This window comes from Engystomops pustulosus, chromosome 3 (assembly GCF_040894005.1).
Source record: "Engystomops pustulosus chromosome 3, aEngPut4.maternal, whole genome shotgun sequence".
Taxonomy (NCBI): Eukaryota; Metazoa; Chordata; class Amphibia; order Anura; family Leptodactylidae; genus Engystomops; species Engystomops pustulosus.
Genome location: NC_092413.1, coordinates 54131222 through 54157109, shown reverse-complemented (window position 1 = coordinate 54157109; position 25888 = coordinate 54131222).

The following is a 25888-nucleotide window of genomic DNA, read 5'->3' as shown; positions in this document are numbered from 1 at the left end:
GATGTGGTAAAACATGTACTAATACTAAAGATAAAGCACTTTATCTACTTAAACAAAAAGGTAACAACAAGGCATTACAAGATACATTCTGTAAAAGTAAAGTAAAAGTTAAAGTTGAGGCTGAGTTAATAATTGCCAAATAATAATTCAGAATTATTTTTAAGCTGCATAAATAGTAGGAAACTTATTACATGTGTGAACTGAAAAATAGTGGGCCAGATTTACTATACAGTCTATGCCAGAATTCTGGTGTAGTCTGTACTTAGATACATGTGCAAACTGGTTGCACATGTATTTAGAAAGTGTCTGTACTAGCATTGCACAGAAAGGGGAAAGGGGCGTTCCGGTGCAAATCCGGATATTGGCAAATCTGTCAGAAAAAAATCTGGTGCACACAGTTCCTGCACATCGGGCACATGAAGACTGACCTTCGGTATTGCACATAGCGCAGTTTGCCACACTCAGATTGTAAGTCTGGGCCAATGTGTGTGTAATGGTGTAAAGCATAATAAAGCAAGGACTCTTTCTAATAGATCCCCTCTTTCCTTCTAAAATCAACTTTATGCTAATGAGTCATAAGGGCTCTGTGGGGCATTACCAAAGCCTCTATATACTGCAGATTCACAGGCTGTTAAACTATTCACCCCCCACCCCACCCACCTAGTGTAATCTGATGACAGCAGAGGAAGTTTCAGCACATAGTGGGAGGGGGAAAAGCTCCTACAAAGTACCCTAATGTTCTTTAACCCCTCGGGGCTAAACCATTTTGGGGCTTTAGGTCCAAGACTGATTTTTTAAATCTGCCCTGTGTCAGATTTTTAAAGCTTTAACTTATCCAGGGTATTTTGAGACTGTTTTCTCATTACATATTCTACTTCAAAGTAGTTAAAAAAATTGGATAACATCTTTTGTGTTCAGCTATGAAAAAAAAACAGAAATTTGGCAAAAATTTAAAAAAATTCTTTATTTTCAAAGTCCTACATTTTCTGTTTTTCAGGCAGATAGACAGTCATGGCATCCAAACAACTTCATAACTAACATTTCCCAAATGTCTTCTTTATATCAGAGTGGATTTTTACACTTCTTTCTTATCCTTTCTTCTAAAAGGCCTAAATAACCATAAAACCCCATAAATTATGACATTTTAGAAACTACAACCTTCACAGGGGTTAAAAATGGAGGTATTATTTACAAGCTGTAAATTAATTTTGTCCAATAATTAAGGCAACATTCACAGGAACGTATGCCCGCCTGGCCGCAGCCTGGCGGGCATACATTCACTGCGATGGAGAGGAGAATTGGTGACCCCACCCCTCTCCAGAGCAATGCATAGATGTGTCGCTCCATGTGCCCACTGCCGGCCTTTGGGGGACATATGTATGGTCGCAAGCTTGTGGCTGTATATACGTCCCCCTATGGTCGTGTGAAAAATAATAATGATAATAATTCCTTTATTTATATAGCACACACAGATTATGCAGCGCTGCACAGAGTTTGCCAAATTGGGAATATAGCCACAATCGGGAAACAGTCACAATGAATTAAATGTCGGGAAAAAAAGTCTGATTTACCGTCTATATAGTGTTTTTATTTTTTATTTTTTGCATTAAAACTGATTATTAATTACTTTCCCCAGTGAATTGCCCAATGGAGTATACACTGAGATTAAATACATCACTAGCATCAATTTTAACATCTGCTAAGCAATAAGTAACACGGTCAATCGAGTTAAGACTTATTTTTGCTTACAATATTTATCTTGGCAAAGCTTATAAAGGCTTATCCATCAATATGCTTTATGAATGTCAAGTAGGGATCAAATTCTTCTCCAAAGTACTAAGACCAGTGCATTATCTGCATTAGATGTAACTTATTTTCTCTCTGTATTGTAACATAATGGCGGAAATTAGTCATTTCTCATTATCCAACTTTTGCATCATGAAGTTTTCCAAGGTCAATTATATTATTAATATCTGTATATATCAGTACAATGAACATGCTTTTAACCCCAATGTTAACAATTTGTACAGAAAAGCTTTTGTTTTAAAGCTTCACAGGTAAAATGTCTTCACGCTTACTGCACTGTAAAAATAAAATCCACAAACAGTTAAAAGCAACACATTTATTCCTTGAAAATGTTTGATGTTTTGTAAAAGTGTCAAGAAAAAAACATTCAGATGTGGTAGTGCCATAAATCGCAACAATGTGCCATAATTGTAAGATAATTGGAACTCCACAAGGAGGGTAAACCACAAAATATAATTGCTATAAAAGGTACAAAAGGTAATAGAAGCTGACTTTTCGCAGTATATTAATGGAAGTTGAGTCAAAGGAAAAACTGAGGTAGAAAAAGGTGCACAAAAACCAGTATTATAGCAGCCTTGATATGATTTTAGGGGAGATTCGAAAGGAGTGGCCGCTGCTGGAGTCAGTGCTTCAAGAGCCACCACAAACAGACATATCCAGGACATGGGCTACAAGTGCCACATTCCATGTGTCAAGTCATTCCTGACCAATAGACAACACCAGAAGCATCATAGACCTCTTTCCAGGCTGTTGAGTAAATTGCAGTGTGTTCCATCACATGCCGGAATGCAAGGGTGAAATCTATCTGGACTGCAGACTGGATGTTAAAAGTATCACAGGTCGCATTGGATATGGAAGCTTTACCATCTAACAACCATACACAAGAGAACTTAACTCAGAAGGAGAGAATGGCCATCAAATCCCTGAAGGAAAACCCCAATATCATAATAAAAGAGGCTGATAAAGGGGGCAACGTGGTATTGTGGCCCATTGAGATGTATCTGGATGAGGCCAAACGACAATTGGGAAACAGGACCTATTATAGTCCCCTACCATCGGACCCCACTGAGGTATTTAAGAGAAAGCTGGACAAAATATTACACTCTGCCTATAACTATGGTATAATCACCAAGAATGAACATCGCTTTTTGACAGTGGAACATCCTGCGGTACCCACATTTTACATGCTGCCGAAGGTCCACAAATCCCTGACATGCCCCCCTGGGAGGCCTATAGTGTCGGGGATTGGGGGCCTTTGCGAAAAAGCATGCATGTATGTTGACTACTATCTCCAACCCCTAGTGCTGTGCCAGCGTTCTTATATCAGAGACTCTACCGATTTGATTTGTAAGATATCTGACCTGATTGTACCGGATGACACATGGATTGTCACCCTCGATGTCGAGGCCTTATATACCAATATAGCACACCATGATGGTATTAAGGCGGTGGCTTTTTATCTGGACAAATTTTGTACAGGAGACCGAAGACATGATTCCTTCCTCTTGGAACTAATGGAATTCGTATTGAGACAGAGTTATTTCATCTTTGACTCACAGTACTACAGACAAGCCTCAGGAACAGCGATGGGTGCACGCTGTGCGCCCTCCTACGCCAGTCTCTTTCTGGGATGGTGGGAGGACGCACAGGTGTACCCATCTGACGCTTTTCAACAGCACACACTGGGATGGTATAGGTTCATTGACGACGTGTTATTGTTTTGGAGAGGACCTATAGAATGTTGTCATGACTTCATTAAAGAACTGAATAACAATGGATTGAACATCTTCCTTACCTCCCATATCTCACAGAGTTCCGTTGATTTCCTGGACTTGAAGATCAGCATTCAGAATAACCATATCCATACGGATCTATACAGGAAGGATACCGCCACCTACTGTCTCCTACATTACAACAGCTTCCACCCACAGCATCTGAGGAACAGCATACCCATAGGGCAATTTGTACGAGTGAGAAGGAATTGTACTAGGGATGAGGATTTTCGCAGAAATGCCTTGGAATTAACCCAACGATTTAAGAACAGGGGATATCCTAAAAAGACTATCTCCAGGGCCTACCAAAGGGCAGCCCAAAGCAAAAGGGAGGATCTTTTGAGACCACGAACAAAATCTACGGACTTCAAAGGAGGAATAGTCACTGCATATAATAATCAATGGGGAGCTGTTAAGAGAATCCTGAATGACAATTGGAACATCCTAATGGCTGAAACACGCCTGAAGACTCTCATTACTGAAAGACCCCGATTGATCGCAAGGAGAGCTACTAATTTGAAGGACAGCCTAATGAGAAGCCACTTTCAGAGAAAAAGAACACCATCCAACCGTGGTACTAAAATCACTGGCTCCTATGCATGTGGAGAGTGCACGGTCTGCCCCTTGATGAGACCCACGAAACATGTAACTAACCCTAACAGCAAAAAAATTTTCACCCTTCGTAATTACATAAATTGCAAAAGCCAAAATGTGATCTACGGCCTAATTTGCCCATGTGAAAAACTATACGTAGGACAGACAATACAACAATTAAGGAAAAGGGTACAACAGCACCTTTCAAGTATTAGAAATGCCACAAAGCATTTCGGTCAAGGAAAAACATTATCCACGGTAGCCACCCACTTTAGACGGTTCCATATGGGACAAACAAATGGCATTCGGATAATTGGCATTGATAAGGTCCAAACAAATATCCGTGGGGGCGATACCACACCGGAACTATTACGCTGGGAGGCACGTTGGATTTATAATCTAGACTGCACTGCACCCACAGGAATAAATGAGGACCTTCTCTTCACGGGATTTTACAAACAACGTTAGGACAAGGATTATCTAGAAAATGGTGAGTTGTAAAAAATCATACAATTTTGTATTTATTTATTCACATTTGACATGTGCTTCTTTACTTTTACCCATCCCGGAAAAATGTTCTTTCCGGAATGATTCTAGTATTCCAGGTTTTTCTATTATCTTTTAGTCTTTTTCACTCTATGTTTTGCCACATTTGGGGTATTTTATTGTATACTGTATTGTGCATATTCTTTCTTTTACCCCCTTTTAGACATTAGGACCCTTTTGGTCCCTTATCACTCACACTTTGGAAAAAAGCCCTTATTCTATGGATTATGGTAACACGCGGTTTAATTATAGCACTTTGGAATACCTTTATACAGCATTGGATTGGTAAGTACACAAGAGATCACAGTTAAAAACATACACAAAAATAACCAATAGAAGAAACAATTTAACTTAATCTATGAGCCAATGGTTCATTTTATTAATATATGTATATTTCTTTATTCATTTATTTATAATTTCTTTTTTATAGAATACTAACACTGATTGTATACACCTTGGAGCGACACGATTACTCATACTCACCACTAACCTCTCTTCCTATGGACGGTCCATCAATTATTTGGAATTTGTGATACCTTCTACTCCGATAAATCATACTCGAAAGTCTGTCTGAAGAAATCCCTTCGAGAAACGAGAGAGAACCCCCTGCTCGGGGTTATCATACAGGCTTTTGAACATCTCAAAGACATTTTCAAAATAACCAACCACCTTCCTCATTCCATGTTAGGCCCTAATTTTCTTGGAATTGAGCCCTGACGGTTTTGGATATTCAAGAAAACTCCCCCAAGAAAATCTTCCCCCTCCTTGTTTTTTCGCTTCTTCCCTGTTTTTTCGTTTTTTCGCTTCTTCCCTTTTTCCCATGGATTCCATGACACATATGATGTCTTGTACTGGTCTTGGACAACTATGTTTCACGAGTGCTCTTCTTTAGTTTTGGAATATACTTGGAGAACTTATTGAAAAATGTATGTACATAGATTTACTATTGTTATTTATTATTTTTTGTACCAAACAACCATGTTTTTAATGTTGTTATTTCTACCTCCCCCATTGGTGTCCACACCCCTAACTCTTATATATTATTTCCAGCCCTCATAAATAATTGTTCCATATTGCAAATGAGGTAAAGACAATTTGTTTAGCATCTTTTTTAGCTAATACCCTTGCATACCATATACATAGCTATGATGCTCGTATTGTTCCCCTATTTTTTGCGACCTGGTGCTTTCAGATACATTGTCCATGTACAAACCGTTATAAGTATGTTTCACTTTTTCGATATTGGCGGGTTGATGTCCCTGCCTGGTGTTTTATTATCTTTGCGCACGCGCATAATTAAGATGAATGTCATGATTCTCGTCATAAACTTGTACTACTGAGACTAAGTTCTGGCGCATGCGCCTAAATCGTGTGTGTGAGTTGTCTATATTTTAAGTTCTTGCGCATGCGCCAATTTTGGGTCGCTCTTCCGTGATATTAGACGGATATCATAGAATTATAACTTTGTTACCGGATTTCTTCCATCAATCTGTGTCGATAATACTCTTGATCAGGCGCACGCGCATAATTAAAATGAACATAATTTTTTACCTCACAAGCTTGTATCTTTGATACATAGTTCTGTTGCGCATGCGCCAGAAAAGTGTGACTTTGCGCATGCACCAATCTTGTATCGTTCTCTCGCGATAGGATATCACGTGACCAAAATCATGTGATCAGACACCATTCACTAGTCCGCGCCGACAATTTAGCACACAGGTGCGTGGATCCAAATTGAGGGTATGTAACTAGTTTATCATTGGCTGGGTGGACACCTGGGGGAGGTATATATAGGAGATGTACATAGTGTGGAGTTAACTGACCCCTGAGGAAGTCGCTGCTTGCGACGGAACACGTGGGGTATTCCTTTACATTGCCCTATATCTATTTAGCCCTTATGCTCCATGGACTTTCCTTTTGATGTGGTAACTATATTTCAGCGAAGTGTTAAATCTCGTCAGGTTGCGCCATCTTTCTTTCACAACTTCATTTCATGTGATTATAGGGGTTTATTCTCTTAAATACTTTTTTGCACAATTGCTGTTTATAGATGGGGCTTGTGGCAATATATATTTACTGAGGACTGCTTTTTGGCAATGTTATGTATCTACTTATTAGGGTTTGATACAATGGTCTCTCTAATATGTACTTTTGTACTTTTTTAGATGTTTTTAACCATGCTTTGTTTGGTACTGTATCATGAAATGAAATAAAAGTTTGTATATAGTTTTTGGCCATTATACACACTTCCTTCTTGTTTTCTTTTCATTAATACATATCTAGTGTGTGGGCCTTGTTATATTATGGATTGAACTGGCATATATTCAGCAGTGCAGGGTTTCCTTAACATTAGAAGTATCACAGGCCTTGGCTGTATGCCAACTGATTTGTGATACTTTCCATAAAACATAAAAGTAGATATGTTTTAGAGGATGTGATGCGAATCTCCTTCCTTATTTACAAGAATTTTGCATTTCATTTGGAAATCAAGGTTCCAGAGTCTGAAGGAAGAGTGAAGAGGTCACAATCCAAGCTGCTTGAGCTCTAGTGAGAATGTTCCACAATCAGTGGTGGTTTGGGGAGCCAAGTCATCTGCTGGTGTAGGGTCACTGTGTTTTATTAAAACCAAATTTAGCACGGCCAACTACCAGGTAATTTTAGAGCACTTCCTGCTTCCCTCTGCCAATATGCCTTTTGGAGATGAAATTTTCATTTTCCAGCAAAGCTTGGCACCTGTCCACACTGCCAAAAATACCAATGCCTGGTTTAATAACCACAGTATCACTGCTTCATTGGGGAAAAAAACTCACTTGCCCTTAAGCCCATAGAAAATCTGTGGTCAGTGAGTTACAAGACAACTTTCTTACTGGGCCATGCTTAAAACATTCCGCCAATAATTATTTTTTACTACTGTATCAACACATTCATACTGTATATTGTTACATAGTTTTTTTTTTTTTTTACCATATAATGATAAAAAAGAATCAGAAGGTAAGAATCAATATTTTTGTACAGATAGTATTGTCTGCATTTTCATCATAGATTTATAACTCCTGGGCAATTTTCCATAAAAATAGACAGTAATAGTTCACTTATTGATTGACAGCTTAAGAGATCAATCAAAAAGGCTATGTAATTAGTGTCCATGTTCAATTTCTAGCCAATACAATATAAAAATCAGATTCTGACAATGTTGAAGTAAAACGTTTCAAAATACCATTTAAGACGTGGCATTTTTTGCATGATATCATATTGGGGCACATTTACTTACCCGGCCCATTTGCGATCCAGCGGCGCGTTCTCTGCACAGGATTCGGGTCCGGCTGGGATTTAAGATGGTAGTTCCTCCGCCGTCCACCAGGTGGCGCTGCAGCGCCGAAAATAATCTTAACGCCCCGGAATGCACCATCCCATAGAAGGTGAAGGTGAGCGCTCCCCAAGCGACACATTTTCGGTTTTTAAATGCGGCGATTTTTCCGAATACGTCGGGTTTTCGTTCGGCCACGCCCCCCGATTTCTGTCGCGCGCATGCCGGCCCCGATGCGCCACAATCCGATCGCGTGCGCCAAAAACCCGGGGCAATTCATGTACAAGCGGCGCAAATCGGAAATATTCGGGGAACACGTCGGGAAAACGCGAATCGGGCCCTTAGTAAATGACCCCCATTGTGTTTGAGACTTCAACAGGCATGGTCAATAAGATATCTTATTGCACTTAAGGGAAAGGTTTCACTTTCATGGATAAGAAGTAAAAGGCGGCAATAACACAAGGTGAATATTTGCTGCAATACAATGCTCATTCATATCTTATGATACATTACTGAAATGTAGAGATCTAAGTGACTTTTAAACTACTTGCTTTGAAGACAGTAGTTCCAGTGTTTCTGTGGAATTCCCAATTGATTTTGCTGCTTTTAAAAAGATTTTAAATTTGTTGTTGTTAAATTGTTCTATTCACTACCTAGAAACATAAATTTAAGTAAAATACTGCATACACTGTACACATATAAAGTCAAATTTACTTTTCATTTTGGTTCATTAGCAATATTAGAAACAAAATAATTTTATAATTGCCGTAGAAAACATAGCAAAAAATTCTTCAGGGCGCATCATTAATGGGAACATTTAATGGTCATGAAAAGTAGAGGAACCAGCTCACCTCGCTTCCTGAGTGTTGAGTGAGGCACGGGCCACCCTTCTGCTAGGGTATACGAGTACTTGTAGCACCAAAAATTCGAGGTCCAGCCACGCTCCAAACACTTTGAAATATTTTGGTTCTTTATTGAAGCATAGTGATACAGGAAATCCACTTGTGACAGACACATCACAGCTTACGCTTTTCGGGCAGGTGTACTGTCCTTAGTCATAGCTGACAACTAACAGAGCAAACAAACATTTATACTTAAAATTGGACCAAGTGCCACCCCCAATCGTGGCAGAGCTTCCGGTTCAAACCCTGGCGTGAAACGGCCTCCGCGTCGAATGAATAAATGTATATACATGAGAAATTTATGACACGGGCTCACAATTCACACCCCTCATATAACATAAGACCTAAAACATTTACAACATTTGATCAAGAGTATCTTGTGTTGAACCTCCGAGATCGCCATCACACATAATGGGGCGATAATCGTCACATGTTCAGGAAGATCACGTGATCAGAGGCATGGTCAGCTGATTCATCTCCTAGGAAACAGAGCGCTGCCCACCGCAAACAGGAAGATGAAGGATGTAGAGATCCGTTCGGCTTCGCGGTGACAATCAATTTGAGGAATATGATCTGGAGCGAGGAAACGCGGACCTTCGGTAAAGGTAAGTCAGGTAAAGCTTCGTGTTGGGAAGCGACCAGCACCGCGTGGCCGAGACAGACTCTTGTTTGAGGTGTAATGGAAGTGGGTAAAAATCTAAAAGTTACAAGAGACAGTCGTTAAAATATAGTAAAGTTGCTAAACTCTAATATTAAAATACATGAACAGACTTTTACCTAGACGGAAAAACACTGTAAGGGGAACGAGAGAGGGAGGCGGGGGGGGGGGGGGTGGGGGAGAAGGGGGAAAGAAAAAGGTCACTAAAGTTCTAATAGTGGTACATCAATTCCCTCCTTGAATTTAAGCCCTGGGGAAAACAGGTTCCCAGGGAAAAAATCCAAAAACCCTCCCTATTTGCCAATCAGACTCCTATATTTCCACCTCTACTCTGTTTGTTAATTTTTTCAAAGGCATAAGTATTGAGGGAGCTGACATCACCATGATGTATCTGGACAAAGAGTTTTGATGCACCTGATAAATTGCGACCCAAAGGGTTGGACATATCATAAAGGTGTTCAGTAAACCTAATTTTAAATTTACGTGTGGTGTGTCCAACATATATTAAGTTGCACATAGTACAATGAATAATATACACCACATTAGTCGTGTTGCAATTTAAAAATCCCTTAATTGGAAAACATTTTTGACCAGTGCTATCGGAAAAAGATTTCTTTTTGTTAGAGGAAAACTTGCACGTGGTGCACCTGGTTGCTCCACACTTGTAAAACCCTTGTGTGGCTAGCCATGTTTGTTTTGTCTCTGAACTATATAGTGATGGTGACTAGAGATGAGCGAGCACTAAAATGCTCGGGTGCTCGTTATTCGAGACGAACTTTTCCAGATGCTCGAGTGTTCGTCTCGAATAACGAGCCCCATTGAAGTCAATGGGAGACCCGAGCATTTTTCAAAGGGACCATGGTTCAGGAATAAAATGTGTTATTTAATTGAAAAAGAATGTCTTCTGATAAGTTAGCAGATGTATGCAAACATCTGCAATCTATTCTTCACTGTTCCGCGCGTATATTATCTCCCGACAAGTTATCAGATGTGAAGAACAGTGAAGAATAGAATAAAAACAGTGAACACAGGATCATTTAAGTGAAAAACGCAGCGAAAAGCACAGTGAAGAATAGATTACAGATGTTCGGCACATCTGCTTACTTGTCGGGGTGATACGCTGTACCAGGATCCGCTCCTCTTCTTCCACTGAAGTCTCCCCGTGCTGCCCGATGTCTCCCCGTGCTGCCCGATGTCTCCCCGCGCTGCCCGATGTCTCCCCCGTGCTGCCCGATGTCTCCCCGCGCTGCCCGATGTCTCCCCCGTGCTGCCCGATGTCTCCCCCGTGCTGCCCGATGTCTCCCCCGTGCTGCCCGATGTCTCCCCGTGCTGCCCGATGTCTCCCCCGTGCTGCCCGATGTCTCCCCGCGCTGCCCGATGTCTCCCCCGTGCTGCCCGATGTCTCCCCCGTGCTGCCCGATGTCTCCCCCGTGCTGGCCGATGTCTCCCCCGTGCTGGCCGATGTCTCCCCCGTGCTGGCCGATGTCTCCCCCGTGCTGGCCGATGTCTCCCCCGTGCTGGCCGATGTCTCCCCCGTGCTGGCCGATGTCTCCCCCGTGCTGGCCGATGTCTCCCCCGTGCTGCCCGATGTCTCCCCCGTGCTGCCCGATGTCTCCCCCGTGCTGCCCGATGTCTCCCGGTGCTGCTTGATGTCTCCCTGCTGCCGTTCCGCGCGTATCTTCCGACAAGTAAGCAGATGTGCCGAACATCTGTAATCTATTCTTCACTGTGTTCTTCACTGTCTTTTTCACTTAAATGATCCTGTGTTCACTGTTTTTATTCTATTCTTCATTGTTCTTCACTGTGTTTTTTTAATTAAATGCTCGCTCTCGAGCAGGGGAAATACTCGTCCGAGCGACGAGCCGTTTCGAGTACCTTAATACTCGAACGAGCATCAAGCTCGGACGAGTATACTCGCTCATCTCTAATGGTGACAATTAATTACCAAGACTTTGCCCCCTCTTTGACACAATTCTGCAACCTCCATCCAGGATTTGCTCCGTGATGGAGTCAGTTTTTAAAAGTGAAATGTGTCGTTGGACGATCTCAGAGATAGCATTGAATTGAGGGCTATATTGTAACACCAGTGTAGGAATAGACCGCGAATCCGGTCTGTTCTGTATGGTGGAATTGTCATCCCGTTGTGGGTGAATGAGTGTTAATCTGTTCTTATTCTTAGCCTTGTTGTAAGCCCTTTTCAGAGTCCAATCAGGAGAGCCCCTCTAACTCAATCTATTGCAGGCATTCTGGGATTCAATGTTAGATGAATTGTCAGTACTGCAATTCCTTCTAATACGGGTCAATTCCCCTACCGGAATTGCTCAGATGGTATGGGGTGGGTGCTGTGAGCTGGCATGTAAGATGGTATTACCCAATGTGGGCTTGCAGTATCCCGAAACGGTCTCCTTATTTCTTTTGGTATGTCTTCACACTTCATATTCCTCCTAGGTATAGATTTCCTAATTTCTAGGAGCACATATCTCGTCCACCTATTCTCTTTAAATTGTATGTGCTCATTTTTTATTTCTTCCCCATAATTGTAAACCCTGGGGCTGAGGTTCCTCAATCTCAGACCCATGTTATTTTCCAATCCTCCTCCAAATTTCCTAGTTCCATTAACCATAAGTGTAACTTCATTGTTCAACCTTGGCCTTAACGGATATTGCACGACAGTTCCAGCATTAGTTTTCCTGAACCAGGGACTGAACCACCATCCTCCGATCGAGGTAGCCCAGACTCTCCACAACCCCCAGAGGTAGCTCACCAGGTAGACCTTGGCAACCACGGGCTGAGTCCAATAGCAAAGGCCATAAACAGAGTAGGACAATTCCGCCCATCCCCAGGACAGGGGCAGAACAAGAGTCCACACCCCAATTGCCTGCAGGACCTCATCTTCCTGGACGCCCCAGGACCCCATTACAGGGCTGCATGCACCAGCAATTGGTACTATCAATTCACCCTGGGAGATTTCCCTCCTGGATTCATTAGGCCGCAATGAGAGGCAATTTGAGACACCGGGATGCTCCACTCCCATCCCTAGGCAATGACCCATACTCCCCCCACCAGATACCCCATACCTTGGGTCTAGACGTTGGCAGCCACGGTCCATACTCAGGCCTCCTACAGTTACACGTCCTATGTCGGGTCTCAAAGTTTTCATTCTTGCATCTCCCGTGGTGAAATCGATAATATCGTTCTGTAGATAGTCAGAGCCACAGTTCCTCCAGATCTTCACGTAAGAAACCAGGCTGATACAGGTCCAATATGCGGTACAGCAGGTTATTCCACAAACTCTTTCCATAGTCGGGGACCGCAGCGCAGTACATGCAGTAGGATCAAATGATGGGGTCCAAGGTTTCCAACACCAGAAGTCACCAGAGGCCAGCACAGTAGAGGGGCAAAGATTAAAGTAGGGGGGGGGGGTCTCCAGCAGTCCAGGACGTGGGGAGGGGGAATGGAGGATCTTCAATAGTCTCCCAGTAGGTGGGAGGAGGGGAGGGGGTAGTGAATGCAGATACCGGGCAGCACGTAGGGCCAGACAGTCGCCCGGCAGCAACGCAGACAGGGGACACAGAAACAAGACAGATGACAGGGGGACGGGGAGACAGACCCCCCTGTCTGCAGCCGGAGGTACGGGCTACCCGATCCGCCACCCGGCATACACATAAACTGATCCGGGCAGCTTGCCAGCTTGCGGAGCACGGGTGCCACTATCGCACGAGGCGCCACCAGCAGTTCCTAGCAGTTCACGCACTCCGGGAGGGAGGGGGGGCTTGGGAGGTGCGCCGACCAAGTGGCAGCAACACAGCGGGGCAGAGCAGAGTGACGTGCAGCCATTTCCGGCGCAAGGTGACAGTTTTCCCTTCCCTGTTTCCCTAGATGCTGCTCACTTTATATGGTTTCCTGCTTCCTTGTAAACCATGATGGTACACCTAGCCCCAAAAACGCTAACTACCTGGCCGTTATACCATGGCAACCCAGGAGGTTCTGGTAACTCAGATGTAAAAATTAAGTGTGAAGGTTGACCACCTGGACCAGCTTGTGAATGCCATGTCTGCCTCCAGTTTTCAGAAAAATGATCCTAAGATAGGACTGCCAGACTCTCTTACTGGGTGACCAGCAAGATTTTTTTCTTAAATTTGCTTGTAATCTGTATTTTTGGCTCAGACCTCAGTCATCAGGTAATGCTGCCCAACAAGTGGGCATAGTTATGGCTTTGTTGAAAGTTTCCCCATAGACTTGGACATTTTCTTTGCCGCCACTAACCCATGCCTATAGTCTGTGGGGGAATTCTTTAAAGCTCTTGGTATGTTGTATGAGGACCCTGACCAGGAGTCCAAGGCAGAGGCTAAGTTATGGTCCTTGAGTCTAGGTTTCAACACCCATTTTACCCTTTGTGCTGAATTCCGTACGTGCTTGATAGACACTGCTTGGAATTCCTCTGCACTAAAAAGTTTTTTCCAGAAAGGATTAAGTAATAAAATTAAAAATCCCTTCCTAAACCGGTCCTTTTTAGGATGTCATGGAGGCAGCTATTCAAGAAAGAGGCCGTCCGAAGAGACAGTGGGGCACATTTACTTACCAAGTCCAGAGGAGTTCACGAAAGTGCAGTGTCCGATGATAATGCACTGTGCTGTAATTCACTAAGATCGTGCGCCCGATATGCTGCATTTTTCGCTTCCCCGCTCAGGTCTGACGGAGTTCACCTTCTTCTTCCTGGTGTATGCAAGTTCATTGTCTTGCGACACAATTTGAATCATAAATCTCAGACACCTGTTAAATACCTGTCAAAGCTGCACAAGTCCTGAAAAGGGTGCACAGTCAGACGGAAGTGCGATCCGCGACCCTTAGTACATAAGCCCCAGTGTTTCTATTGTGGGGAATTTGGCATTTTATAGAACATTGCCACAGGCATCTCAATTGTAGACTAGCGCCTACAGATTACGCATGCCAAATCACTGGATTCCTTTTCCTAAGTTGCCCACGGCAAATTTTTGGCTAAAGAATTTGTTAAAAATGTGGTTTGTCTGCATAGTGTTCTGGAGGACATTGTCTCCAACAGGGGTTCCCAGTTTATAGCTCATTTCTGGAGGGTGTTTTGTGGCAAGGTGGGAATAAAATTGTCCTTCGCCGAGTACCATCTCATGTCCAACGGACAAACTGAAAAGAAAAATCAGGATTTTGAACAGTTCCTTCTGTGTTTTTTTTCTGATAATCATGATGATTGGGCAGCTTTCCAGTTTATACTCAACAGCCATAACTCCCCATTCTTCTGCTGTGGTAAAAGCCCTGTTTTTGGACCCTTTTCTGGAGCAAAGTCTTTAGTGGCAGAAGACTAATAAATTGCAGGATGTTTGGGTCAGGGTAAGGAACCATCTGGTAGCCTGTTCGCTGAAAACTAAAATGGTGGCTTACAGGAAAAGGAGAAAAATTGACCTTGTGGTAGTTGACCGTGTGTGGCTCCTGACAAAAAGTTTGCAGTTCAAGATTCCTTCTAAAAAGTTGGATCCTTTTCCGTTGACAGAACTTATTGATGACGTTTTGGTCATATTAAAAATTCTCCCCTCATGTAAAATAAATTCTGTGTTTCGCATCTCCGTTTTTAAGAAGGTGAGTTCAGCTGGGACTTTGCCTGTGGTTCTGCCCCCTTTGGCATATCTATTCGGTCCTCTACCACTGTGCTATGTAGCCTGGTTGTTTTTACCTGTCTTTTTGTTGCTGGTGATAGGGATTTTTATGCAGGGCCCCAACAGCCCTCTTGACTTTTGTAAGGTGAGTCCTAATTAACCCTTTCATGATTGAACATAGAGACCAAGACACACGTCAATCTCTTAGTCAAGATCTTCTCCCGTTTAATCATCAAAGTGCATAATATATAACAGACAGAAGAATCATCAAAGGGGCGTGAATAGTATACTCCAAAACTATTGGTCATCAGCACATTCTGGGAAAAAAGTTAATTAATTGTGCTCAGTTTTCAGAGACCTTGTACACAGATATTGTTTATACTAATTTCCTCTGCCAGAAGGTGATAAGTGGCTCCAGAATCCTAATATCATGCAGCATCAAGGACAGACTGGCTTCTCATTAAATGTCAAAGGGTATTAGCTGACAGGCAAGCAAACAGGTTACATAAAATGAAGTGTGAATGATGACATTAACTTGACAATGGTCACGGAACATGGCCGTTGTATCTATGATGGCGGACAGTAGTCAAGATGGCGTCCGAAACCAGTGCGACCTTAACACTGGTGTTTCTGCATTACCTAATGTTGCTTTTAGGTCTCAGCTGTGTTAATTTGTATTACCCTATCAGGAGTTGCCAGGCTCCATTTAAGGCTGGTTTTGTCATTCAGTATTTGTTAGACATTGTTGTATCTGCAGCTTTTCCCTGGTTCTGTTCTATAGAAATATCTTTACTTACTATTCTGGGAAGAAATCAAACCAGGAGGCATAGAATCCATGCCACGTTCATAGCTATTTGTGCTTTGTGGAATGCATTCTGAGCAAACGTATACAACAAAATTAAGGATTTGTAACAAAGAGAAGTGTTCTCTTGAAGGTAAGTGATATTTTTCAAAAAAGGAGGATGGCCTAATGCTATGTCCATCTAGAAAGGGATCTCCCCATCTGTTTTAGTGTGTGATTTACCTAAATGTGCTTGAATAAACAATGATTGATCACATTTCAGCTTTCAGCTTTGTTTTCATTCATCTGAAACTTCCTCTGGAATATATACTGTGTACTGCCAAAAGACCTAGTTAAGAAATAGGATGAAATTCAGTTTGGGAAGCCCCATGTGCTAATAAAATTTAAGGTATATTTGCTGTAGGTCTTTAATTATAAATATGGTATCAATACTCAAGGTATTGGTAATCCACCACAGGGAAGATTTAATATACTTACAGTACTATATACCTATTATGTTAAATAAATAAATTTTTTTCTAAAATTCATAGTCCTTTTGATGCTGTTTAGATAAGATTTTAATGAATATATAATACATATATTAGATTATTATGTATATAATAAAGAATATTGTTGATGCTAGCATACGTAGAGTTTTGGCCTTTGCGCTCTGCATGGGCACAGTTCCATGGCACTTCAGAAAAGTCATGCCTTAAGATAAGCAGAACAATTCAGCAATGTTTGGAATTTAGACTTTGGTCACTTTGGTGGTCCCTAATCGACCTGCACGCTGAATTGTAGGAAGTTCATTCACAGGACACCATTTCATAACAATTTGCTGAATATTTAGGGTAGTAGTAAGAAAAAGTTTTTTTTTTCTTTATCTCAGGTATATTAAGTGATATTATACCATTAGATTGCACAGGATTATATTCTGTATTGCTCCTCTTACTTACAAAGAATTTAGAGATTTCCAAGCAGAGCAGGCCATTAATGCTGCCTAACAGGGAATGTATGATCTCTCTGTAGACTGAACTTCAAACCCTAAACCAGAACTGGTGAAATTGAAGTAGCCTTTAATTTACTTCTGCCCTCAACCCTTTTTCCTTAGCTTCCTGTTGTCCACTATTTAAAGCTTCGCTCTTGGCTGACCTTTGTTTAACGTTTTGATTTTCAGGTAATAATTGTGTTTTGTTCCCAGAAGAAATCAGGAGTATTTTCTATATTTACTTAGTCAGCGCAGGGAGTACAATAAACTGCACCTTAGAGGACCAGAGCACTGTTTTGAACCCAAGAAATTATTCTTAATACAGGAAAGCAGATGGATACCATGTTTTAGTGTATCATCTAAATGCCTGTGGAATCCCCAAGAGACAAAGCATGAGACAAACTAAAGAAATTATTACCAAATAAACAAACATCCTAAATTAAAAATTCATGGCTTGGGCGCTGTTTGCATCTTTAAACTGTACATAATAAAGATTATCAGCAATGAGAAAGTATTAAAGTTCTGTCATTTATGGCACTATTTAGGAATGAAAGGGCAAGTGCTGATTTAAACAAACATGATATATTTTCAGATATTCATAGAACATACTTCTGCCTTCTGTACAGTATGTCCAGATGGTTTTTTTGCAACCGAGAGAAGATTTCAGAGCTCAGTATAGAGGACTCAGAGAAAAAGCAAAGACATCATTGTTTATATGTTTATCTGTACATCATTAATTCTTCAGCAAATCTTGCAAAGAAGTTCAATGCTTTTATTATTTGAGAACATTGACCAAAAAGGGGGAATAATCCTGCCTGTGTGGTGTTCCAGAGTGCGCCAAATTCAGGAATTGTGGTGTCCGTTCTAAAAAATATAGCGCTCCCTGCACTACCCCAACTTTTTTTTGGGGATGTTCAAAGTCCGACAGTCAAACTGGCGCATGATCCTTAGCAAATATTCCCCTTTGGGAATCCAATTTTAGAAAAAAAAATTGTTCATTCTTAATGACTTTTTAGGATATTTGTTTGTGTTTGAGATATTCATTTGTAGTATTTCCCCATTTACCGTATATATACTCGGTTATAAGCTGACCCGAGTATAAGCCTAGACCCTTAATTTTACAACCAAAAACTGGGAAAACCTATTGACTGGAGTATAAGCCGAGGGTGGGAAATGGAATGGTCACAGACCCCCCCCCCCCAGTATATAGCCAGCCCCCTATAGTATACAGCCTGCCCCCAGTAGTATACAGCCACCACAGCCTGCCCCCAGTAGTATACAGCCTGCCCCCAGTAGTATACAGCCTTTCCCCAGTAGTATACAGCACTGCCCAGCCTGCCCCCAGTAGTATACAGCACTGCCCGCCCTGCCCCCAGTAGTATACAGCACTGCCCAGCCTGCCCCCAGTAGCATACAGCACTGCCCAGCCTGCCCCCAATAGTATACAGCACTGCCCAGCCTGCCCCCAGTAGTATACAGTACAGCCTGCCCCCAGTGGTGATCAGCAATGCCCAGCCTGCCCCCAGTAGTGTACAGCACTGCCCAGCCTGCCCCAGTAGTGTACAGCACTGCCCAGCCTGTCCCCAGTAGTATACAGCACTGCCCAGCCTGCCCCCAGTAGTATAAAGCACTGCCCAGCCTGCCCCCTGTAGTATACAGCACTGCCCAGCCTGCCCCCAGTAGTATACAGCACTGCCCAGCCTGCCCCCAGTAGTATACAGCACTGCCCAACCTGCCCCCAGTAGTATACAGCACTGCCCAGCCTACCCCAGGAATATACAGCACTGCCCAGCCTGCCCCCAGTAGTATACAGCACTGCTCAGCCTGCCCCCAGTAGTATACAGCCCAGCCCAGCATTAAAAAAAATAATAAACTTATATACTCACCCTCCGGTGGCCCCGATCTGCAGCGCTGCTCCCCCGATGTCCGCGCGGCTCCTCTTCTGGCTTCCGTGCCTGTCTTCTGTACATCGTGCTCTCCCGGGCGGCGCCTAGTGTGACGTCAGCAGCGGCGCCCGGGAGAGAGCAATGGCGGCACCCAGCACGATGTACAGAAGACGGGCGCGGAAGCCAGAAGAGGACCCGCGCGGACATCGGGGGAGCAGCGCTGCTATCGGGGCCACCAGAGGGTGAGTATATAAGTTTATTCTTTTTTAAGTACCGTATTTTCCGGGCCATTAGGCGCACCGGAATATAAGGCGCATCAGTCCGATGCGCCTTATATATGTAATAATTCCATATATAAGGCGCATCGGACTATAAGGCGCAGGGTCCGGGGGCGTGGCGGAGGTCCGGGGGCGGAGCGGAGACCCGACGAGAAGAGACGCGACGCCGAGACGAAGACGAGACCCGACGAGACGCGGCGACGCGGGGAAGGTGAGCGGGGAAGGTGAGGGGGAGGTGGAGGAGGGCAGCGGACCATACTTACATAGGTCCCCGCTACTGGAGACAGCAGATCTCCAGCGGGAACTGCAGACCGACGCGGCAGAAGTTGTTCGTGCCGCGTGGTCTGCAGTTCCCGCTGGAGATCTGCTGTCTCCGGTCTCCGGTAGCGGGGACCTATGTAAGTATGGTCCGCTGCCCTGCGCCATACATAGGGCGCACCGGACTATAAGGCGCACTTTGGATTTCCAAGGAAATCCAAGGCTTTTATGTGCGCCTTATAGTCCGGAAAATACAGTATTTTTTAAGTGACTTTATTACTTGTGACTTGTGTATAAGCCGAGGGGACGCTTTTCAGCACATTTTTTGTGCTGAAAAACTCGGCTTATACGCGAGTATATACGGTATACCTCTAAAGAAACCCTCCCAAATATTAGTTTTGGGTTGATGAGAATAAGGTTGATATTCGGCGCTGGATGCTCATTCATTCCACAGATTTCATAAAATCAGAGATATTTTCTTGTATTTTAAACAGTTATAAAAACACAACACATTTCCAACTTATATCGAACGCTTCCCCAGGCGCATTCGTTAGATCAGGAACTAGTTGTGTTTTTATAACTTACTTTGTTATATGGTTGAAAAAAGACACATGTCCATCAAGTACAACCTAGGAAGGGATTTAGGGGAAACAATTCTATATAACATAGCCGTCAATGTTGTTTAGGTGTAAATAGGCATCTAGACCCTTCTTGAAGCTCTCTGCTGTCCCTACTGTGACCAGCGCGTTGAGGCAGGCTATTTCACAGATTAACAGTTCTCATAGTAAAAAAAAGGCCTTGTCGCCTCTGGTTATTAAACCCCGTTTTCTTCAGATGCAGACAGTTCCCCCTTGTCTTCTGATTTGATTTATCCTGGAACAACATTCCACCATAATTTTTGTATGGACCATTCACATATATATAAATTGATCATGTCCCCTCTTACTTGTCTCTTTTCCAGACTAAATAAATCTAGTTGTTTTAATCTTTCCTCATAACTGAGACCGTCCATACTCCTTATAATTTTTGTGGCTCTTCGTTGCACCCTCTCCAGTTCCAGCGCATCCTATTTATGGGCCGGAGCCCAGAACTGGACAGCATATTCCAGGTGAGGCCTTGTATCAATGCCTTGTACAGTGGTAATATCACATCCCTATCCCACAAGTCCATACCACTTCTGACACATGACAAGATCCAGTTGGTTTTAGAGGCAGCTGATTTTATCTTAATATTAATTTAATATTAAGATTCACTATTACACCCAGGTCCTTTTCGAGAGACTCTCCTAGATTTACTCCCCCAAGGACATATGTTGCATGTGGATTGTTATCCCCCAGGTGCATAATCTTACATTTATCCACAGTTATTATTAACTGGAGGAGGCAACGGAACCATAACTTTAAGAATTAATTAAAGTTAAAGTCCCCTAAACACACACAATTCCTATACACATGCAATAAAGTGAAAAAAACACAAAATCGACAAAAAACCCCACACATTTGGTATCACCGCGTCCGTAACAAACCGTACAATAACTCAGAAACATTATTGGGCCTGCTCGGTGAAAACCGTAAAAAAAAACACGAAAAACTGGCCAAAAATGTACATTTTTCATAAAATCTCTTCACAAAAATGTTCTAAAAAGTGATCAAAAAATGTTATGTGCGCCAAAATGGTACCAATTGAAAGGACAACTCAAAACATAAAAAATAAACCCTAAACTAGCTCTGTCAACCAAAAAGTATTAAAGTTATGTCTCTGAAAAGATGGAGATGCAAAAACAAATGAGATTTCCTCTATATTAGTTTTTTTCCAGTAAAATTGTAGAAAAATAAAAAAAAAAACTAGAAAAATAAAAGAAAAACTATATAATTGAGGTATCACCGTAATCGTAGTGATCTGTTGAATAAAGATAATATAGTATTTTTAGTGTACGACCCCTAAAAAATACAAAAAGAAAGAAAACCAAAATTGACCATTTTCTTTTCACCCATACATTCAAGAGTTAATAAAATCTCATCAATAAGCTAATGACCGACTAAAATTAAATATTTGTAAAGTGCATCTCATGTCGCAAAAAATAAGCCCTTATATGTCCAAATAGCCAAAAAAATAAAGATTGAAGATAATAAAGATTGTAAAGATAGCCAATAAAAAGGGACAATGCATAATCTGCTCTGAATGGCGCAGCTTCCCTTCGATGCCCTGGGGTGTGCCCATACAGCAGGTTACCACCACATATGGTGGATTGTTAAATGCGGGAGGGATTGGGTATCAAATTTTGTGGAGCGTTTTGGTATTTTATCCACTAAGAATTTGTACATTTTTTGAAAAACACATTAATTTTGCCAAAAAAAATTTACTTTCAAAATTGTATCTGATTTTGTTTTAACCCCTGTAAAACAATTAAAGGGTTAACAAACTTCATAAAAGTTGTTTTACATACGTTGAGGGGTGTAGTTTATGGGGTTTTACTTTTATTTAGGCCTCTCAAAGTGACTTGAAACCTGAGCAGGTCCCTCAATAGCAGGATTTTGCATATTTTTATGAAAATGGGAAAAATTGCACCTAACGTTTAAAGCCCCATAAAATCCTACAAAAATAAGTATACATAAAAAACCATGGGTACATAAAGTAGACATTTGGTGAATGTTAGTTATTAAGTTTTTTTGCTGTTATGTTAGAACATTTTGAAGTTAGAAAATCGAGAATTTTTCCAAATTTTCACCAAATATCTGATTTTCTCATATATAAATGCAAAACATACCACCAAAATTTTTCAACTAACCTGAAGTACAATGTGTCACGAGAAAACAATTTTAAAATCACTTGGATATGTTAAAGCGTTTCAAAGTTATAACTAGAGATGAGCGAACATACTCATCCGAGCTTGATGCTCGTTCGAGCATTAGCGTACTCGAAACTGCTCGTTGCTCGGACGAGTATTTCGCCCGCTCGAGAAAATGGCATCTCCCGCCGTTTTGCTTTTTGGCGGCCAGAAACAGAGCCAATCACAAGCCAGGAGACTCTGCACTCCACCCAGCATGACGTGGTACCCTTACACGTCGATAGCAGTGGTTGGCTGGCCAGATCAGGTGACCCTGGAATAGACTAGCCCCTGCCCGCGCTGCTCGGGTCATTCTCTGTCTGGATGCCGCTAGGGAGAGAGCTGCTGCTGGTCAGGGAAAGCGTTAGGGTGTTCTATTAGAATAGTGTTAGGCAGGAGTGATTCTACAAGAACCCAACAGTCCTTCTTAGGGCTACAATAACGTTTTATTTTCCTTTTTTTTTGTTTGCTTGTGGCTGGGCTTGCTGCTATTAGTAGTGCAGCTAGTACCATATTGTGAGTAATTTGCAGGGAGACTTGTGTTTAGCTCTTAGTGACACACATATCCACCTCAAACACCGAAGTGGGACAATTTATTAGGGGTTTGATTTGAATTAGGCAGAGTCTGCTGATTTATTTTTTTTTACGTTCATTTCTTTTTAGAACTCACAGTAATCTGCCAAAGCAGTGTGCTTTGAGTGTGGGCTAGAAAATAGCCATAGGAGAACCCCAACGGCTTATTTAGGCCTACAATAGCGTTATATTTTCCTTTTTTTTTTGGTTTGCTTGTGGCTGGGCTTGCTGGCATTAGTAGTGCAGCTAGTACCATATTGTGAGGAATTTGCAGGGGGACTTGCGACCGTTGTGTTTAGCTCTTAGTGACACACATATCCACCTCAAACACCGAAGTGGGACAATTTATTAGGGGTTTGATTTGAATTATGCCGAGTCTGCTGATTTATTTTTGCTATTCCATTATTCCTAGGTGAAATATTCAAACAACCCGGCCTGCTTTGAAAATTATAATTTTTTCAAAGTAAACGCTTCTGGCCCCCAGGCCCATTTTGGGTGGGGAGGAGCCGAGAGACAGGGGCTTGGACAGGCAAAATCTCGCCTGGCAGTGGACCGCCAACTCCATCCCAAGATTAGGCAGCCTCAGAGGCATCCATGCATGCTGCCCCTGCTGTTTTCCTGTCCATTTTGCCTCCACGATCCTCCACAGCGTCCACCAATGTCTCATTTCAACTCTCTATACCCCAGACGCTGGAGCACGAGAGGATATGCAGCACATCATCCCCTTATCAAACGAGCTGTGTCAGGCAGAATTTTCAGGTGTTTCACCAGATACATAGTGGAACTCGGCCCATCTGTCGCCGCCATGCTGGAGACCTGAAGTTGCAATCATAGCAGCGCAATATGAATGCCCCATACTGTTGCTCTTAATCATGGAAGTCGTCTCCATGGCTGCCTCCACATGTCGTCCCCTCATCAAAAGAGCTGTGTCAGGCTCATTTTTCGGGTGTTTCACCAGATACGTTATAGAACTTGGTCACTATGTCGCCACCATGCTGTGTTATCGACTAAATATACCATCAACCTTTTGTTCACATAGGAAATCATTTCACCTCCTTTGGTGAAACCTGAGTCCATTTAGGGTATGTCGCCATGAGACTCTCTAGCCTGCCACTGCTGCCACTGCCTCTGCATGCCTTCCCTTATAGTGTCAGGGTCAATTATTGCATGTTTTAGATGCTATCTAGCCTCATTCGGTCACTCTGTCATGGCCATGCTGTTGCCCATAATTTTTGCATAATGGTGCGATTAAGCAGCCTCAGAGGCATCCATGCATGCTGCCCCTGCTGTTTCCTGTCCATTTCCGTGGTGTTTCCATCCTTTTCTGAGGTTCCCAGGTGTTTGGCCAAGCTTCCCTGTGCAGAGCCTTGGTCCCCTTGAAAAATGCTCGAGTCTCCCATTGACTTCAATGGGGCTCGTTATTCGAGACGAGCACTCGAGCATCGGGAAAAGTTCGTCTCGAATAACGAGTACCCGAGCATTTTAGTGCTCGCTCATCTCTAGTTATAACCATTTATAGTGACAAAGGGCAGATTTGAAAAAATGGGCCATGTCAGGAAGGTGAAAAGTGGCTTCGGCATTAAGGGGTTAAAATTAAGTCTGTACATTTGACTTCAAAGTTTACTTCTAAAAATATACATCCATGGTCGGTAACCGTAATTACTCGGTAAGCACAGCATCCAATACAGATCTATGTATATCAAAAATGTGTGAATTTCCCAGTGGCTTCATTTATAAAACTAATTATAAGACTAACTACAGGGACATTGAATTTTGTCCATCTGATACTGTAGTATCTACATAATACTAATATGGTTGCTATCCATCAACAGCTTTAGAGCAGCAGAATACGTCAGATGGGTGTTAAGTAGTAAATATTCTATTTGTTATTTGAGGAAGGCTAGCTGCATACAAAGAAGGTTGTTTGGAACATATTCAGTATATCATCCCACAGGCACTCCTTCCCTGAAGCAGTTGATAAAAGGATTTCTAGTACAACTTAGCCAGGTGATATATTGCCCCAATTAATAAGGAAAGCTGAAATTTAATTTGCCAGAAAAGGCACTCTCATTTTCTGTCATATTTTTGCTGAGCTGTTGGGCAAAAAAAGACTAATTTTTCAGATGACTAATTCCTATTGCTTTTTTAAATGTGTTGTGTATAAAGCTTGAAATTCTTGTATTTGAAAAAAAGAAATAAAACATGTTCAATGACTTATTTTATGAGTGAATAAAATGTATAACAGTGTTTATCAGCATTATGATAAAGCAGTATGTTTCTTACAAAACAACCTCACACAAAGGAGTTTTCAAAAAATTAAAATGGAAGAAAAACATACTCATCTGTTGGAGAGGGGAAGGGTCATGATTAGAGATGAGCGAACACTAAAATGCTCGGGTACTCGTTATTCGAGACGAACTTTTCCCGATGCTCGAGTGCTCGTCTCGAATAACGAACCCCATTGAAGTCAATGGGAGACTCGAGCATTTTTCAAGGGGACCAAGGCTCTGCACAGGGAAGCTTGGCCAAACACCTGGGAACCTCAGAAAAGGATGGAAACACCACGGAAATGGACAGGAAACAGCAGGGGCAGCATGCATGGATGCCTCTGAGGCTGCTTAAACGCACCATTATGCCAAAATTATGGGCAACAGCATGGCCATGACAGAGTGACAGAATGAAGCTAGATAGTATCTAAAACATGCAATAATTGACCCTGACACTATAGGGGACGGCATGCAGAGGCAGCGGCAGCAGGCTAGAGAGTGTCATGGCGACATACCCTAAATGGACTCAGGCTTCAAACCAATGGGTGGCAGAGAGGAACCAAAGGAGGTGAGCAAGAAGTGCTCAAATAATATCGGTACATGATAAAAGTTTGCCAGTATATTTTGTGGATTACACAGCAGGGTGGCGACAAAGTTAACATGGAAGCCATGAAAACAACCCAAAATTCTGCCTGACACAGCTCGTTTGATAAGGGGACCATGTATGGAGGCAGTGAACTAGTAGTAGATTAAAGGTGCTGCAGTTAAAACTATGTTAGTTGGATCTTGGCATGGAGCTGGCGCTCCGCTGCCAGACG